Genomic DNA, 20,455 nt, shown 5'->3' with positions numbered 1-20,455 from the left:
AGTTAACAGTAACCTGTTTACTAGCCAGATGCGAGACACTTACCCCAGCTCCTCTATCAAATTTTATGAGGATAGTTAATCAAGGTCAAGCGTGGTTTTCTCATGCTTCTTTTATGCTTTGAATTTGAGACTTCCTCACATGACTTTCCCTTCGGCTGGGGCTGCACGGCTAGAAGGCGCGTCCCCTGGGTGGTGGATAGGGGATCCCTCTCTGGAGGGTGCACCGGATAAAATTGAAGAAGGTGCCGCGAACCAGCGCAGCCTAAGGGAAGGCCACCCTGACAGAAAAACCACTGGCCCTCCAAGTCATGGGGGTTGGGCAGGAGGCCAACTACCTCCTCCCGGAAGAAGAAGAAAAAAAAAAAAAAAAAAAAAAAAGCTGCAGAAACGACGAGCATCAACTCGGAGATGGAGAAAATCAGTAATGAAGTGAGGAGGAGGAGATGGAACTGGATCGGTCGTGTCTTGAGGAAAAAACCAACAGAAGACTGCGCTGTGGCCCTTGGGACTCCAGAGCACGCAGCCGCAGACCGATCGAAGTGGAAGAACGATGTTCGCGCCTTGTGTGCCTCCTGGCACTGAGAGAATTCAGATCAGATCAGATCACATGACTTTCAGCTCTTTTCAAACGTTTTCTTTCAAACGCAGGAGCCTGGTAAGAATCCGGGGAGCACCTTTCCTGTGAACTACGCGGTTCACCCAGATGTTTGCTCGTGCCAGGTAAAATAGGTCATTTTGTGCTCATCGCTATGGCCCAGAACACAACAGGAGGGATCTCTCTATACCAGGTCAGCTACTTACCCCGCGCTGAGTCTGGTCTTTGACAGAGAAATGCGAGGCACGGGGGGAGGGGGGGGTGGGAAATGCACCTCCTGCCCACAAGGAGAGGCCTTCGCGGCCCGGTGACCCTGACCGGCACCTGGTGGAGCACTGCAGGCCGGCAGAAGGAGCTGTATTCCCCTTACCTTCCCCCCCCCGCCCCCCGCCAGATAGCTTTACACTTCTGGGGCCGCGCCCTGGGGCAGCACCGCCCGCGCGGAGGCCACGCGCTGAGAGCCGTGACCGTTAACAGCTCCTCTGCCAGCGCCTCCCCACCGCATCCCGCCCGGAGCTCCTCACCGCCCCCGCGCCCAGCCCGGCCCGGCCCGCGCGTGCCCGCGCCGCCGCCGAGGGGCCGCAGGGCAGCCGCGGCGGCGGCGGGGGGGGGGTCGGGCCGGCCGCCGCGGCGGGAGGTCGCAGCCGTCGCAGGGCTCTCCGCAGCACCGCGCTCATCCCGCGCGCAGCCCGCCCGCAGCAGGGATGGAGAGCGCTGGCCAGCCCCTTGGCCGAGGGGGCAGCCCGGAGGAGCTACCGGGCGCCTCCCGATCCCCACCCCCAGTGCTCGTCCCCGAGCCAGGCGGGGGCGGTGGCGGGAGGGGGCGGGTCAGTCCCGGGCCGTGCCAGGGCGCCCCGCGGAGGCAGGGGCCGGGCCGGCCGGGGGTGTCGCTCGCAGCGCTGCTCACCGCGGCCCGCCTCCTCCCCGCGTTATAAAAGTGCGGGCTGAGCGCTCGGGTTATCTTCTGCTTCGTGCCGAGTCGTCTGGGTAGTCTCAGGTAGCCAGCGTCCTTTGGCGAGGAAAATGCTGCCGATCAGGAAGACCACGAAACAGGGCAAAAGGATAATTCCCCCACCTCCCTCCCCTGCTCGGCCCCGGTCCCCTGCTCTCGGCGGGCCCGTTCCCCTGTCCGGCGTGGGGGCAGCGGCGGGCGCTGGGAGGGGTGCCCCTGCCGCGGTGCGGGCGCTGCCCTAGCGGGACCACGCGGTAGGGCAGAGGCAGCCTCGCGCCGGTGCTGCGAGGCGCGCAGGCGGGGAGCGGCGGGAGCTTCCCAGCGGCACAGGGCAGAGCTCGACTCTGGGTCGGGCTGGGGCTCCGCTGTACCCGGCCGCCTCTCCCGCCCCCTCGGGGTCCTGCCCGGAGGCTTTCCTGGGGAGCTGCTGCAAAACTGGCACAACCCGCAAACCGCACTTAACCTCCAAGTAAGGTACTCGGTATTTCTGCGGGTAAGGGCATATTGTGAAAAGCTAAAGTAAAGACGTAATAATAACTATACCTATTCAGCATCAAACCATTAAAGACATTTGGACACTGTTATGAGATAGATAGATTAGATTCAACTTAATGCTGTAACAGCTCACAGAATCTTGATTTCTCTCAACACATAGATTGAAGCCACCAAAGTTCAAAACCATTTTGCTTAATATTATTTGATATGCAAACTAAGCAGTGCTCACAACACATTAAAATTGTAAATATTGTAAGCATAAACCTTCATTGGATGGGATTCCTGTCTCCAGCGTCCTGACAACTCTAAAAGCCCCAAATTGCTCTTCCCTTTATTTATATGACTGAATACCAACAGTGTTTGTAATAGGAGCGCAGTCTCCAATATATGCATGCCCTTCGCACTCTCATTTAGCTAAAGAAATAAGCCAGTATAAAAGGTTATTCAGGCATCAGCCATTCTGGCCATCAAGATAAACATTTGAGCAATATCTAAATCAGACTCTCTGACATATACCAGTACTGCTACCCTGCAGTGCTGCTTGGGAGGGTCAGTGGAATCATGTATTCTACCTTCTGTTTGGAAGGACAGTATTATTAGTAGGACACTGGACACTTCTTACTCAGAACTGTTTTTATTTGGTTTTATATGTAGCATATAAGTCTAGAGTAAGAGAACAGAAGGATATGGGAAGAAGTCTATGAACTCTATGCCTTTCAGGTAGCTCAGTTATAAAGGAAGGAGGTGAGGAGGTATTTGTTCTGCTGCTTATTTTTTGGCACATGCCACCTAACTTCAGACACCTAGCAGAAGGCAATTGCCCTAGGTTCTCCTACAGGCAATGGACAGAGATAAGCCTTTCTTGAGGGCTCACTTAAGATCTGAATAGTTATTTTGAGATGCTTTTTTCTCTCCACCGATGGAAAGATAGGATATAGGTAGACCAAGCAGGCTTTTCACTTATATGGTTCGGTTACATTCTTAAAGTTGGTTGGGGGAATATCTTCATACAGTCATTTGCACTCCTTCCGTGGATAGATGTATGGACTGTGGTGCAACTTTGTTCATGGTAGCAAAAGTGAAGCAGTGAAAAGATGGCTCAAAAAAGCCCTGGTTAGCTTTTTACAGATACTATTTCTTGTTATTTAATACCAGATCTGTGTACTACTGGATCACTTGACAGTACAATTTTGATCTGGATTGGGCACAGTTGTAGTTCTCTGGGGCAGAACAAAACAATGTTGATGCTGAACTCATGCTAGCTATATGCTGTTTGAACCAATGGTATTTTATCCAGTATAGATAAAGTAAAAATGGTGTGAAGAGATGATATCAGACCTATAATAAAGTCTGCAAAAAAGTTATTTCCATTTTGAGCCAATCTGAACTGACAAAGTAAGTTTAAGCACTTTGTGCTTTATAGTTATGTCACCTGCTATTAGATGCCCTGATGCTAGGTTTAATATATCACAATATATTATATATTAAGATACCACAATCTATTCAGTCATGGCTTATGTTGCTTCTGTGTGTCAAAAGTGAAGATTATTTTAAAGTGCAGTTTAAAAAAGCTAGAACTGTGAAGGGAAACTGCTGTTAAATCCTAGAAGGGACTTGAAAAAAAAAACCTGTTGATTGTAGTGCATTTAAATATATCTATATATTGTGTCAACATGTATCTATTGTAATGTAATCTTCAGTTAACAAGCAACAACTGAGGTTGCTTATACATTTAAGATTTTTTTTTTTTGTTTTCCCCTCTGCACTCCTGTTCTCTGCATATTAAACTTCTGAAGCAGGCTCTGTCTGTAAAAGATTCCTTGGCAGGCAGAGGAAGCAGGGACTCAACCAGTGATCCCTTGGGTGCCTTTCTCTGGCCCCATTTGAGGCATTCTGTTACAACTGCAAATTAGTTAATTGCAAACACAATCTTTACAAAGCCTCCTGACATTTACACTTACAACAGAATTGCCCTAATAGACAGGCACGACTTGTAGACTTATTGAAAATTACTGAGTTTTGGAGACTGAGTATTGTAGATTGAGTTTTGCCCTGGTCCTGCTGAAATAAAGATAAAAGCTTGCACTTTTTCTTAACGTTGTAAAGTTAATTACGTCAATATTTTGGAAAGTCCAGAATGTGCAATGGAATGTGATGCAGACATCTGCAAGCCAACACTTGGCCTAGCTCATATATCTGCACAGCAACACTGTGCAGAGAAGCCCCATCACCTTGCTGCTATGTCAGTGCCTGGGCCAAAAACGCCGACCCTCTCAGCCAGGCTTTGTGGCCTCCAAGTAGCCTTACACTGCTATGCTTGGTACTGGAACTGGCATAGTTGGCACAGTGCACCTTCTTGTTGGAAAGGCATACTCTCATGCTGCCTAAAGGGCAGTGCTGAGATGTTATAAGTGTTTTTCTTTCCTGGATGTATGGTGTGAGATAATTGAATGAATGAAGGAGAAATTATCAAGAAAGATAATCTACTAAAGGTTGGAGGCTAATTGTTAAAAAACCCTTCCTCTCAACACAAAAAAACACACTCAACTCTATGTCCGCAAGGTGCTTTTTTTTCCCCTACTCCCTCAAATTTCATCTACTGAAACGCTAGTAGGCCATCAGGAAAAGATAACTATGGACAGCAATTTCAGTCTTACCTTTGATTTTTTAAAATCTTTTTCTGTACCCACTACCTTTGTTAATGTAATGGGTCTGCATTAATCCACTTTTTAAAGTCAAATAGAATTATGTTTGTAATCTACTGGCAGAATTTAGTACTATTTAGTATAACAGCAAGGTACTTTTTTGAAAATTTGAACAATCCAATGAAGCAATGAAAGGAATACAAAAAATAATATGTATTAGGTGCAATCAATATATTTTGTATTCATGTTTTTCATTTTACAAAAAAAAAATAATTACCACTTTCCTTGTGTTAGTGTAGAGTTCAAGGCAGAAGCAAGGTTAATCACAGGGTGCTGTAAGGTTTGTAATTTGGCATCTTAAAACATTTCTGGGCTGTGCAAAAGAAGCAGGATTTTCTTTCATTTTGTAAGTCTAGGTAAGGAAACCCAGGCCAGTGAAAAGTCTGTCAGAAAATGGAGGCCAGCATTCTGAGATGTGTCTTATTTGCTAGGAAAATGTTACATGCTTACTTTTTTTGATGCTTGTTGTGCCATCTTGTGTCACAAGCTACTTGTGCTGAGGCTCTGTCATGATGGCATTTGTAGCTAAAGAGCAAATGAGCTAATGAAGAGGTCAGTGATACTAGTGTTTCATTTTAAAAAGTTTCACATATATTTTACAGGAGAATTTGAGACTGTGTTTTACTTTCATAGGAATGGAATTAGACCATTGACTTCTAGTTCTGGGGACTATATCTCTGGAATACAATAAACTGAATAATTAAAAGTCTTATGTAATATATATGCATATATTAACGCCTTATGTTGTAAAACAGATCACCTACTATTCTTTAAAGAGAATTTCAAGAAGGAAATGGATTACTTCTTATTATTATGGCAAAGATGTTTCTGGTAGCCCACAAATAATTATATCTGCTTTGCAAATACAGGAAATGTCAACAAAGGAAGCCCACAAAACTGAAGAACTGTAATTATTAACCTTTCTTCCTGCTTTCTGCAGGGTATTCTAGAGCGTTTAGATGCTGGAGAATTTGTGATTGGAGATGGAGGATTCGTCTTTGCTCTTGAAAAGAGGGGGTATGTAAAAGCTAGGCCTTGGACTCCCGAAGCAACGGTAGAACACCCAGAAGCAGGTCAGTTTTACTGGGAAATGGTGATTCTATAGTGAAGGTAAACATGGTTGGATAAATAATAAATATATAGGAACTTGTAGTGGGTTGCTTGACAATGTAGAATTACACACTGTTAAGAATAGTCTAAGAATCTATAGACCCCCTAATCATCGTACCCCTTATTCTTGCTCTAACACTGGTCAAAAGCAGTTGGTTGGGAAAGAATATGAGTAGTGCAAACATACAGTGATACCTCTCCAGAATGCTTTCCCAGTCTTCAGTAATTTGTAACCCAGGGACTTTTTGACACAGATATGGTATCTTTGTATTTAATAACATTCAGTGATTTCTCTCTCATGGACATGTCCAGTCTGTCCTTGAGCTGATATCAAGTTTATCCTTCACAACATCTTGTGACAAAAAATTCTGCAGTTAACTATCTGTTTTGTTGTGTTCTGACCATTATAAATGAATACAGTTTGTTTATTAATTCCTTCAGGAAAACGGCAGCTTTTAATAAACAATGGAATGGAAGAGGAGTATTTAATGTATCTGGCTCCACTGTGAAATGAGGATTGATAAACCTCATAAGAACCTAAGAATTGCAATAAAATTGCATCAGTTGCTGTGCCAAGGGTGTTAACTCAACTTCTGCCTATCCCATTTAATGGAGTGACTGTCTACAGTGGAGGGGGGCAAAATGAGCAATCATTCTATGCCTTACAGCATAAAGATTATAGTGTTTAGCATAAATAGTGCAAAAGCAGGTGCTATTATCTATTTATGTATGCTTCATTACAATAAAGCATTTGCCCTAGTAATATCATGTGCAGTTAATCCCACAAGCTAATTCAGAATGTCCTGGGAAAAAAATTTTCTTTGTTCTGTCTTAAGTGTATGTCCTTCCAAATTAGTCTTTTTCCTCTATAAAGGGGGAAGAAGGAAGAAGAGGAGAAGGAGAAATAGAGATCTTAGCCCTCTCTATTACATTGCTTTGTACACCTTACCTATTTTTTCCCCTAATCCTTCTCAGCCTTCAAGTGTTACTTTGTGTAGCATGCCTAACTTAGGGTCATGGACAGCCTTAGATAATGCAGTGCTCCAGCAAAGGTTTAAAGGGTGATGACCTAATTTGTTGAACCTCATCTCCCAAAAATACATCCTATCACCTCTCTCTTTCTCTCCACCTGTACCTTTTTCTGCCCCTGCGCATTCCATCTTACAAATCGTAGCGCTTATACCATGCTCTTTGTTTCCCCTTTGCTTATTTCTTTTGTACCACAAAAGTCTTTGACCCTCTCCACATGCCTTCTCAGGAAGTGTAGGTCTCGGTCCATGGGGAATGCAAGACATTACCTTACATAGAGGCAGTTGCAGATGGCTTAAATAGGCTAAATTGGCACACAGATTTGTTTTAAACAAGTGATCAGTAGTCATAGGTTAGCCCAGCCTTCTAAGAATTACTACTGATTTGCTAGAACATATTGCTCATGCCTGTAACATAACACTTTTATAAGCCCTTTGTAGGCTATTTATAAATACACCCTTAACTGGAAATGTGTTCATTTCTTTCAGTGCAGTGTGCTGCCTCCCCTCTGTTATTGCTCTTTGCTCCTGCATGCTCAAGGGTCATGTTATTTTGAAAGCAGGTGTAAAGAACAGAAGGACCAACTGTCTGAGCCAGCTGGTGTAAAAAACCATACAACTACCGGCCCTTCTTGTCTTTGTAAGGAATGAGGGAGGTTCTGAGATTGCAGCAAGGAATGATGGAGGAAAAAAAAAAAAAAAGAAAGAAAAAAAAAAAAAAGTGAGTTGAAGGCCATTATCTCCGTTACAAGGGAGGAGAAGTTTTGCCAGACTGACAAGTTTAGAAATGAGATCTAAATATTTCTTCTGAGCCAGATCAGGTATCTGAGCTACTGCTCTGTACTGAGCAATATGCATATGCACTTACTGCCCCCATCTGCTGTTAGCTTAAGTCTGTGTCTTTTGTGAAATGTCCAACTCATGGTAGATTGAAATGAAAACTCAGTGTTGTATGTCTGACTCCTAAAATGCATCAAATTTAATAATTGTTTAGCCTCATATGTGGCTGTTACCTCATTTCTCAAATAGTGGAAGAAAACATAGCTTCAGTAACATGCTAGAAGTCACACAAGAAGTAAATTAGAGTGGTTTGGGTTTTTGATAGCATCATGCAGACTACTGTGGGCTTGATAATACTAAGTGTATTCTAGTGGTAAAAATGATTTGCCTGGGATTGAATGAGATTCAGGCTGATACTTTACTTATAATGCTATTCTTTCCCTCCAAATGCAGACCCATTCAAGAGTCTGCTGTTCACATACCTGATAGTTTGGGATATAAAGTTCCTTATTCATACGTGTTAGATTATGTTTCATTTGCCTACCAATGTCTCCATCCTTATTCACACAAATCCCAAACATTCTTCTAGGAATGCAGGAACCATATTTAAAGAGCACTAACCATGGGGGTAAATAAATCTAGTTTATTATGGAAATGTCATAAAGCATTTGTGAAAATATTTGTAGATTATTTTTTCCTTTTCACATTTCCTGACTAGTGTTCATCAATGATTTTTCATGGGGGCGAATAGAAAAACAAACTACAGAACACTAGAAACATACAGAGACAGTCCTTTTAGTTGGGCTCAGTAGCCTGTTTTAATGATGTAGGAAAAAGAATACTCTCTGCACTAGGAATGTTTTGACTGTGTAAAGGCTGTAAAACTGAAATTTGATCCCGATAGTTCAGGCAAATTCCAGGGACTCTTTGAATTGTAGCTCTGCTAGAATCTATGTTCCTGGATAGTTCTTTGTGACTGCTGTGTTAAATCACAGTGTGGTTACCCAAGGCTGTAATTAGAAATGAAATACTGTACTAGTAGAGAAAAGCAAGGGACACCACACTGTTCCTTCACTGAAAGCAGATGTGCTGCTGTGTGTGCAGATTGACTCTAGCAACTCAGACTACCGTTTGAGCTTCTCTGGCATAGAATGCTGTGTTTGTTGTAGCTGAAGGCAGTAATTTTATTCTCGTGACACATTAACATGTTTCCCTAATGACACAGATTGTCTGTAGACAATGAGGTATGATGAACCAAGACTTCAGGAAAGCTTTTCCAAACATCTGCCATAGAAACTGCAGTGTTCTCATGTCTCTATACAATATCTAGGGAATAAATTATTCCTGTATTTGCTATAAGCTGTTGAGCGTTTTAACTCTGTTTTACATGATAAGTAGTGTTCTAGAAATTATTATAATTATTGTTTTGTGGGTTGTTGTGGTTTAGCCCCAGCCACCAACTAAGAACCACACAGCTGCTCGCTCCCTCCCTTCTCCCTGATGGGGTGGGGGAGAGAATCGGAAGAGTAGAAGTGAGAAAACTCATGGGTTGAGATAAGAACAGTTTAATAACTGAAATAAAATAGTAGTAATAATAATATTATTATTAAAGCAAGTAATGCATGATGCAACTGCTCACCACCCACTGACCGATGCCCAGCCAGTCCCCGAGCAGCGATCCCTGCCCCCCGGCCAACTCTCCCCAGTTTATATACTGAGCATGACATCATATGGTACGGAATAGCCCTTTGGCCAGTGTGGGTCAGCTGTCCTGGCTGTGCCCCTTCCCAGCTTCTTGTGCACCTGGCAGAGCATGGGAAGCTGAAAAGTCCTTGACTAGTGTAAGCCCTACTTAGCAGCAACTAAAACATCAGTGTGTTATCAACATTATTCTCATCCTAAATCCAAAACACAGCACTGTGCCAGCTACTAGGAAGAAAATTAGCTCTATCCCAGCTGAAACCAGGACAGTATCCACCCCTTATTCTATACCATCTATGTCATGCCCAGGTCCTATCCTTTCCAATACATTCCAATTAATCACCACCACTTTTCCAGTCTTTTGATATGTACACACAGATATCATTCCCTTAGTCCATGGGCCATCCCTCTAAAATGTCCGTTGAGTTCATTCGGTCCATGACTTTGGGCTTCATCTCTCATAACAGTCCTATAGGGCAGGAGAGATGGTGTGTGGTGTTGGGTTGTTGCATGCTGAAGCCAGTTATGGTTCTATCACCGCTGCACTTTGCTCGGTTCCATCAAAGTTCATTCTTCATTAATCTGGGTGATTCTTACTGTGATTCTGTTGATATAGCATATAGCCACCATAGAAGTGATGACATACAGTATTATATAGCAATTAACATCATACCATTCAGTTCATTGGCTATTTTCACCCAAAATCAAATCCCCTTGAGGTACACATTGCAGTGCATGTTTCGCATTCATGGATAACCTGTGCAATAGCGTCCATGGTCAGGTCCAGCCCTCGATCGCGAGCCCATTTGTCTGTTGCATCTCTTCCTTGATGGCCTGAGGTGTCATGGGCCCACCGAGCTATAAACAATCCACCCTCATGTTGCCAGTCCAGATCCACCTGAGCCACTTCAATCTTAGCAGCCCGATCCACCTGCTGGTTGTTTTGATGTTCTTCAGTGGCCCGACTCTTGGGTACGTGAGCATCTGAATCTACTGATGAACTAAATATAGAAATCTTCAGTCATTCTTAGCAGAGAATAACTAAGAAGGAAGTTTTCTACCTAATGTTCTAAGAGTGGGAAGAAAGGAATTCTACACAGACTGGGGTACTGCTTCTACTCCCTCATAATGGCTCTTCTAGTAAACACAGTATCACTTCTTTTACAGTAACATTAATTCAATAAACATTTAGTTTTGGGATAATAATAGTAATAACTGTACCAAACATCTCTTCTTTGTCTCTTTTAATTCTTTGCAGTTTGTCAGCTTCACCGGGAATTCCTCAGAGCTGGATCCAATGTTCTGCAGGCATTCACATTTTATGCCAGTGAGGACAAACTAGAGAACAGGGGCAATTATGTAGCTGAGAAAATAAGTGTGAGTAAAATACTATTTTGATGGAGATATGAAATAAGTGTATTCATTTCAAAAGGTTTAATAGAAAGAATTATCAAGTATTTTCACAGTTTGTCATAACAGTTTTGGTTATATTTGAGGACCAAAGAATGAGATGGTGCAATTTCAGAATTTGGAATAGTAAGAAAGACAAGGTTAAAGGGGAAAGAAAAAAAAAAAATAACAAAATGGGGCAAAGATGAAGAGAGGAAAAAGGATGCCCACATCTTATTTTTCCCATCTGAGGAGATAGTTTACTGGAGTTTTCATACAAAGTATAGGGAGGACTAAATGCACAGAGAGCAAAATCAATTGTAAAAAAAGAAATGCTTTAGCATCCAGAGAAACAAATCAACTGCAAAAATGGTGAAGAATCCTGGAGAATAATGACTTGCTAATAAGAACTGAATGTTTTTTTAGGACCATGTCTTCAATAAAATATCAACTAAAAAATCCAAGGTATACACTGTGGTCAGTATTCCCCTTCTCATGTGTAAGGGTAATCTGGTACAGTAACAGAAGTACTGTGTTGGTGTTTTCTTACCCCCTACACAGAGGAGTTGTAGGATGTTGGGTGCCTTCACTAGATGCAGGCCCCATCTCCACTGGGACTTCTGGCACAAACATTTCTAGATAGTTCCTTTGAGACTAGAAGATTTGTCGTTGGGTGTTTTCTCTGATCTTTTCCCCTTTGGTCCTATTGTCTATTATTTCAGCCTCTGGAAAATAGAGAAGATTCTCCAGGGCGCAGAGAGGAAGGAATATATTTATGTGAAGATATCCCAAGTCAGAAACTAGAGCAATCTGGACACTAGGGAAACACTTGAGGCTTAATTAAGAGGTTAAGACATTAAAATGTCATATGACCAAATTTATCTGAAATGCTGTACCTTTACATTCAATAGATGCAACATCAAAATGTCTGAAGTGATATCCCAGAAACATAGTGCCTCTGGAACTAGCCATGCTGCAACGAAAAATGATAAGAGGGGTTGGGAAAGCAACTGGAAACTGGAATGCATTGCAGCAAAACTTTCAAGCTTGATTTGCTGCCAGTTCTAGAAGCAGTTTCCTCCAGGCTCTAACTGGTTTATGGCTCCAGCTCCTGGTGTTCCCAAACACGTACCTGAGCAGAAGTGCAAATGGAAGACACTCTGTCAGCAATAGCCTTAAAAATCATCTGGATGTTTTGAGGCAGCCATGGAAAACTTCAGCTGAGAGAAACCTATGTAGATTCTAAGTAGCCCATGGGCCACAAAGAAACCTGCTCTAATCAGTCCTTGTTATCTATCCCAAATAATGATTCTTTTCCAAAAATCTTTTTTTCCCAGCTTAACCTCTTTCACAAGCTGTTCTAGTCATCCTGGTTTGGGTATACAGGGAATGTGTCTTTCAGTCTAGGTGATTAATTAATCATATATAGTGATAAGTTTCCCTTTGCTATTCTTAAATTGGTAACTTTAACATCAGGTAATTAATGACATCCTTTTAAAAGTGCCTTAAATGACTCTATATCATATCATAGCTTAAATTTTGAAAATTATCAAAATACTAAAATAATACATTAAGAAACAGAATGAAAAATCAATTGAAATTACTACTCTTTTTTTCCATCCACAAAATCTCAGAATAGAAGCAGACACTTAAGTGTAACTAACTAACTTATTTTCTAAGAGGAAAAAAAAATTCTGCTTCACACCAAATATTTGCTTTTTTATAGACTATTTGTGTAAGATGTATTAAAGGTAATATGTTTTTGTATTAGTGTTTGATAATATGATAACTTATAAGTTGCAAGAAATCTGTTTCTTAATGTTTGTTATTTTTTTGAAAAATGCTGATCTTCCTAATCAATATTATAGAAAAATACATTTAAATTATAAATGAATATGAAGAAGTCATTATGGCTTTTGACTCTTTTGTCCTTTTTGTGCTCTGAAATTACATGCATATCTCTGACCAGGTAAAAATGATGTAATCTATATTCATATAGTGCCAGAAAGTGAATGAAGCTGCTTGTGACATTGCAAGAGAAGTGGCTAATGAAGGTGATGCTTTAGTGGCTGGAGGACTCAGTCAAACACCATCATACTTAAGCTGCAAGGATAAAGCAGAGGTTAAAGCAGCCTTTCGAAAGCAACTAGATGGCTTTATGAAGAAGAATGTTGACTTCCTAATTGCAGAGGTAAATCTGTAAAAAAGTACATGCCTTCAGCTGGCACAGTGTGTTAACTTTAAGATGTCTAGTCTACTTTAGGGAATACAAGTATATATTGCTTCCTTCTTTAAAATTTTCTGTTATACTTTTATTCCAGTAGAATCAGATGTTTTCTAAATGCACAGCAGTATCTGCAAGCGTCCTAGAATAGGACCTTGAACCCTAAATTTCTATCATCTCAGTCAAGTCAAATTCTGTACCAGTACAAAGAGGATAGATTAATGTGATCTTGATTAGTTCCTGTTTCCTCCTGTACTCCGTAAGTAACCAACCCATGGTGACTTTTCTAGATGAAAATAGTTCTTCAGGGATAAATCCCTGATTAACCCCCTGTATGGGCATTCTTATTCTGAAACATGAGTATCTTTTTATTTTGGATTTAGTTTTCCTTCTGACTTTTTAAAATCCTTTTTTAACTGTGTGGTCAGTGAACTCAACTGAATTCTGTTAGTGTAAATCAGAAAAGAATCAAGTCATTGTATTGCTGGTGAATTTGGGGTCTGGATTAATGTGTTTATGTTTCATCTCCAAGAAACGAAAGTAGTCCACTTTTAATTTCTTTCAGTATTTTGAACATGTTGAAGAAGCTGTCTGGGCTGTTGAAGTCCTAAAAGAATCTAGGAAGCCAGTTGCAGCTACAATGTGCATTGTCCAGAAGGAGACATGCATGGCGTGCCCCCCGGACAATGTGCTGTCCGACTGGTAAAGGCTGGTAAGAATCTGTTTTAATCTGCACTTTAAAAGTATGGAACAAAGTTAAGTCCTTAATCATTGAGATAAATGGATGTGTATCTCAAGTAGATAGCTTCCCAATTATACTTAATGAAAGTTTTGAGCCTGTGGAAGAGTTTCTATGTGTACTTTACTAGAGCAGTCTTGTAAAAAAAAGTATGAAAATGCAGCTATAAAATCCTTATTAACCAGGATGGTATTGGGAGCAATAGCCACAGGCAGCTGATACTGAGTAGAACAAAATCCTAAAACTATTCAAAGTTGATTACAGACCCAGCCCCAAATTCTGGGCTCAGGATTATGAAACATAAGCAGAATCCAAAGCCGCCTTTGATTCTCTGCTCATGTTTTTAGAAATGTGTGGAGCACAGTTCAAATCCAGGATGAGAGAATAAGAGAATGAAAAAATTAATCTTATTGCCTATCAAATGCTGTGTTTTCTGCAGGACAAAGGGAAGGGCAGAAGGAATTAATCAGGGGCATGATGGACCGACCATACAGGGGTTTTATTATATCTGTTCTGAACTACTCTTTTCCTTTGGAGTTAAGAGTTGAAATCCAAAGGCAGAACCTGTGTTAGGAACCTGTTAGCTATTTGTATATGTGGCTGTACATAATCAGTCTTCACTGATTGAGCACTGATGAGAAAAGCAACTGCATGAGGGTGGGAGATGTGATTCCTCATCAGGAAGGTAAAGAGTGCAACTGAGATGTAAATGGAATGATCAGCCTCAGGAGAGTTGAGGCTGGCTCTAATCCAACTACCTTGTTGTCGTGGTTTAACCTCAGTCGGCAACTAAGCACCACACAGTCACTCGCTCACCCTCCTCCCCTTCCTGGTGGGATGGGGGAGAGAATTGAAAAAAAAAGTAAAACCTGTGGGTTGAGATAAAGACAGTTTAATAGGACAGCAGGAAGAGAAAATCATCATCATCATCATCATCATCATCATCATCATCATCATAAAAGAATATACAAAACAAGTGATGCACAATGCAATTGCTCACCACCTGCTGACCAATGCCCAGCCTGTCCCCGAGCAGCGATCCCTGCCCCCCGGCCAACTCCCCCCAGCTTATATACTGAGCATGACGTCATATGGTACGGAATAGCCCTTTGGCCAGTGTGGGTCAGCTGTCCTGGCTGTGCCCCTTCCCAGCTTCTTGTGCACCTGGCAGAGCATGGGAAGCTGAAAAGTCCTTGACTAGTGTAAGCACTACTTAGCAGCAACTAAAACATCAGTGTGTTATCAACATTATTCTCATCCTAAATCCAAAACACAGCACTATGCCAGCTACTAGGAAGGAAATTAGCTCTATCCCAGCTGAAACCAGGACGCTTGTGTTCATAGTGCTGGTGTACAGATGGACTGCTCTGCTTATGGAGTGCTGTGGCTAAGAACTTTCACCTCCCACTTCCTAGGGAGATGTGACTTGAACTTATTTATTTTCCTCCTCCTAGGTGCTTCTATTGTTGGAGTCAACTGCCATTTTGACCCAGATACCTCCCTGGAAACTGTGAGACTGATGAAAGAGGGCTTGCACGCTGCTAAACTGAAAGCTCACCTGATGTCCCAACCACTTGCTTTCCATACACCTGATTGTGGGAAGCAAGGATTTATTGACCTTCCAGAATTTCCCTTTGGTAAGACAAGGGTATCTTTTTTTTTTTTTTTTTAAATTTATTTACTGTCTGTTCCTTTTTTTCCCCTAGCTTTTAGCAAAGCTGAAACTGCAAGGCATCCTCCTGTACAATAGGATCAGTCTCAATTATCCTGTCTGGCATTCTGCATAGATGGATTGGGTTAAAGATCATCCAGATAATGAGAGTATTTCAGCAGTATCACAGCATGTGACTGAAAGTGAAATTATGATGAAAACAGTTAAAGTGCCACAACCTAAATCAATTAAAAAAAAATGTTGTTTTTTTTTTTCTTGTGCTATAGAACCTTGTTCAGGACAGCTGTAAAATAGTCCAAAGAAATTAACAAGAGCAAATACACTAAAAACAACCCAGACTTTAAATGCCTTTGGACTGGAGCTCCCCAGCATTCTCGGTTGTGACGTCTAGCCCATGAGCCCTATAATGTTTACCTGCATAGGGATTTAATGTATAATGCATATGCGGAGCTGGATCATTAGTATAGGTGCATGATTCTTGCACTCATAATGGTTCAGTCTTGCAAGTGTAACTGTCTAAGATAAGTGAGATTAGAGAGAAAGCAGAAGAGGGAATATGTTCTTTGATGTTGCTTACAAATGGATTAGCAGTTTGGAGATGGATTCATCACTCTTATGCTCAGCAGAAATTCTACCCAAAAGACCGAAAGATTCAGCCACTTTATGCGTATATAAGGCTTGTGTATTTAGGGCTTATTCCCACCTGGGATGTAGAAGGTCACATCCTCTTAAGATAAGAGGAAAAAAGCAGCCTAAACATTTTAAAATTGATTAGAAAAATGCCTTCATTTTCAGATATCATACATTCTTCTTTTCAAGATCAGCCTATAAAATAAGGTATTAAAACAACTGAAACTTGAATTTTTAGGAAAAAAAAAAAGATATGGATGTGATTTTCAGGAAGATATTTTATTTTAAAAGTCCTCTCTACGTAAATGAAGGAAAAAGAATAAAGCATGAGCCTGAGGCATTCATTAGATAATAACAACATGTCTGGGTTCTGAAAATACTCTGGGATGTTTAAAAGTGTCAGGAACTCATTTATCCTATTCATTCCTTCGTATAACTCCTCTGATTGCAAGCAAAAATGATAGAACAGATGCAGTAAGTAATCAAGTTAATTGAAGGATTCACTCTTTGGTTTGTTATGGTTCTTGGTTTGTATGTTATAAGCAAACTGTATGAGATGTCAGTTTTCAGAAATTTCATGAGTCAATTGGAGAAGCCTGGTTCTGTGAATGTTTGCACTACCCAGAAGGAGCAACTGATCACTTGATGGCAGAGAAGTAGTTTGGTAAATCATTGTTAAACTGACCCAGTTGACTCTGCTTTTTGTGGAAGGCAATATGCACAAAGAGGCATTTAGGTATTTGAAGTGTACATAACCTCTGTACAGGCCAACAAGATCTCAGTTTCTAGAAAAGCATTGGCTATGTTGTATTGGCAAACTCCAGCATCTAGATACCAGCAGTATTTATTTATCTTTAGAACTTTTTCCAGTTTTCTGTGTTTTTCCCTTCTGTGTTACTGCAATTGCTCTCAAATGTCACCAGTTAAGCAAGGACAATGTTTTAGACAGAAAAGTCCTGGTCAGTCAAAGCATACCCAGTTATCTCAAGAGTAGACGTACAGAGGGGCTAAATCTAGGCGCACATTACAATCTTCTCATCAGAAGTTGATGAAAATTTCAATATCTTTTTACTGTAAATGATAACATAAACTGTTAAGCTAGAGATATTTAATTCTGAATAAAGCCAAGAAAAATACTGTACATTGACAGGCACGGAAAATAGAATGTTAGTCATTTTTGGGAGGGGGGAAGAAAACCCCACAAAACGTGATCTATGTGGCAACTTCTTTTCGTAGCATACTGCTTGTTTTCAATCACCATGTTTCACCATGTGTGGCCAGTTCTTATGGCGGAGTCTATCCATGTTTCTTCAGAGCTGTTAGGTTGGTGCTGTCCTTATGCTCCTGAAACACAAGGACTGATTGTGACAGGGTGGGTGACGGAGAAGACAGGGAAACACCCTATACTGTTCTCCTGGAGTTTAGTTGCTTATACGGGTATAAATTGAGTGCAAGATGCTGCATTCTTACTGTTGATCGTTTTGTATCAATTTTGCATTAGCTTTTTAATGATATATGAGAGACAAGGAAATCATGAATTGATGCTTCTGATGCTTTCTCTCACATCTGCAGGACTGTACACAAACTTTTATTTAAACAGCTTTCTAAGATAGCTTAATCTGGTTTTCCTTCTGATATTAGACCATCTATTTTTCCGTTGTCCAGTCTTTCCCTCTGAGACCAATAATTTTCTGTTTAAGACCATTTCATTTTTTTCCCTTCTGTTTTTTATTTTCTGACTCTGTCTCTTTAACTACTCACTGGACTTTGAGCAGATCTGCTTTGCATCACCTTCTTGCATATTAGGCATTTCTGGGACAGGATGTAGGAAGAAGAATCCTACTTCTGCTGTGGTGCTGGAACCTTACTACCTCACCACGGCTTCTTTGCCTAGAGGAATGTTCAGTGCCCAGACATCATGCTGCACTCTCCTCATAACCAAGCTGATTCATCTCCTGCAGATGTGCATAAAGAAGTGGGAGGATTTTTATTCCTTTATTCCTGTATTTTTATTCCTTCAAGTTTCTTCTCCAGTCCCTGGTCTTTTCTTTCCAGTTCTGCAACTCCTGTGCCTCCTTCCCTTTCAGGTGTGCTTTTCCTTGTTCTTCTCACTTTCTGTTCCTTTCCTTCCACACGTCTTTCCTCTCAGCTCTGGCGTCCCTCCGCTCTGCTTACCACAACCTGCAACACGAAGAGGGGTTCAAAAGAAAGGTTGCATCTTAGCCATCCTAAGTCATCTACACACAGAACTTTCCACAAGGAAGTGGCTTGAGGCAGCAAACTGCTTATGGATGGGCTTATAACTAAGTAAGGGATGGGCTAAGAAATAGCTACAGATCCCAGCTGTCAGCGAAACAACTGCCTGCCATTAGCTGGTCATGGAAAAAAGTGTAGTAAGCATTCCTGAGGAATAACAAGCAGGCTTATTCCTGTTGCAGGTAGGCTGATGATACCTTCTCCTTTCACAGATTAGAGTACTGTAATCAGATTTCCCAGATATTGATTGTTCATTAAGAACTCTTTGGACTTGTGGGCATAACATTGAAAGTGCTCCAGTACTTCAGCTAAGAACTCTGGCAGAATGGCAAGCATGTGACTTAGGGCTTGATCAGTCTCAGAAGATATTAGGTGCTGTTTTTCAAAGCCAAAGCAGCTTACAACAAGCATAGCTCAGCAAAGCATAACAGAATCTAAAAGCTAGACTCCTGAAAGTTTGCATTATTAATTCTAGCTCAGACAGCTCAAACATCTACATCTACAACCAGTTTTGCAAATAGTGTGCAAGTGTCTCAATAATGTGATTTCTTACAAAAAAATGCGGTGAACTGGAGCATGGTGAAAATTTAAGATATGAATGTCTTTGCAGGTCTGGAGCCAAGAATTGTAACTAGATGGGATGTTCAAAAATATGCAAGAAAGGCCTATGATTTAGGAATTCATTTCATTGGAGGCTGCTGTGGATTTGAGCCATATCACATCCGAGCAATAGCTGAGGAGCTGGCTCCTGAAAGAGGATTTTTGCGAGAAGCTTCTGAGAAACATGGCAGCTGGGGCAATAACCTGAGCATGCATACCAAACCCTGGGTCAGAGCAAGGTATGTATATCTGAACTGGAAAGCACACCAGCACCCTCCTTATAAAGGCTTACATTGGTCCATGCAGCAGACTAGCTTAACCAATATGGAGGTCTAAATATAACCGTAAACATTCTGTGTTAATAATTTTGAAGAATTAAATTTGATCTGGGAGCAGTAAAAGGGGCAAAGGGGCAGTAGGAGAGCTACAAAAATTCTCATCCCTCTTCAAAATGAACATTTGGTCTGAATTAATGTGAAAGTAATGAAAGTTTTGTAATATTTCCTTTTCTTTCTTTAGGGCAAGAAGAGAATACTGGGAGAATCTGAGGCCTGCTTCAGGCAGGCCATATTGTCCTTCAGTCTCAAAGCCAGATGGCTGGGGGGGGGGGGGGGTAACCAAAGGAACCAGAGAGCTGATGCAACAGAAAGAAGCAACAAGTGAACAACAGCTGAAAGAGCTCTTTCGGAAACAGTTGTTCCAATCCACTGCAGTTGTCTAAATGTTAGAATGATTTATCTACAGACCATCTCATGCTTCACAAGAAAAATCTGTGAAGATGAGTGCCCCGTTGATTTATCAGTTAACATCTAATGAAAGAGACAAAATGCAAAAATAATGTGATTACAGATTAATATGTCAAACTGATAATAAAATCTTTCTCTGGACGAATAGTTTAGAGAAGACACAGTCAGAAGGAGTTTTGGATTCTCATAACAACTGAGCTTCTTGTTAGCTAGGTGCCATCAACTGGGTAGACACAGAAATACGTGGAAAGTAATAATTGACTCAACTCACCTGTGAAAAGAGAAAAAGCCATCTATAAATACAGTATCCATGGACTTCCACTCCTGAGTCTGTTTTCAGTTTGGGATTATGTAGGAATTTCCTCAGGATTTGTTGAAGGCTACTTCAGGGACACACAAGCTGCCAATGCTTCAGACACACAGTTATCTGTAGCCACTTTCTTGACTTCAAGAGAATAAAAGTAAACTAGAAAAATGCATCTTATAAATGGAATCAAAAGATAAGGAAAATGAGAATGAGCTCTTGCAGGAATTTCTTACATGCAGGAGAAAGGTTCAGAGAACTTTTAGGAAAGAAAAATGACAGGTAAATAACTCACTGTTTTTGTCTCAGGGTACCATGTACACAAGATTTACTTCTCTGGAGACTAAAACGGTTAAGAGATTATTCTGAAATTTTGAAAAGTCAAATAAATTAAAAGTAATATGATGGAATAGTATTGTATTATCTTCACACCTTAAATCATGAGAGCTCAAACAGAATAACGTATCTCCAGTAAACCACTGTAATTTTCAAATGATCCAGCTGATTTCTGGATATCTCACTTGAAACA

General features: G+C 41.2%; 1 pseudogene across 1 annotated transcript; it reads left to right on the top strand.

Annotated features, from left to right (window-relative positions):
• Window positions 1-1,618: 1,618 nt before the first annotated feature.
• On the top strand, window positions 1,619-19,597 carry LOC309601753 (betaine--homocysteine S-methyltransferase 1-like; annotated as a pseudogene). The gene is made up of 8 exons: window positions 1,619-1,657; window positions 5,688-5,820; window positions 10,625-10,743; window positions 12,755-12,946; window positions 13,545-13,691; window positions 15,173-15,355; window positions 18,887-19,115; window positions 19,396-19,597. The product of its transcript is annotated as a betaine--homocysteine S-methyltransferase 1-like (transcript).
• Window positions 19,598-20,455: the final 858 nt, after the last annotated feature.

This window comes from Platalea leucorodia, assembly GCF_965183815.1.
Source record: "Platalea leucorodia genome assembly, chromosome: W".
Classification (NCBI taxonomy): domain Eukaryota; kingdom Metazoa; phylum Chordata; class Aves; order Pelecaniformes; family Threskiornithidae; genus Platalea; species Platalea leucorodia.
This window is presented reverse-complemented; position numbering and strand designations above follow the sequence as displayed.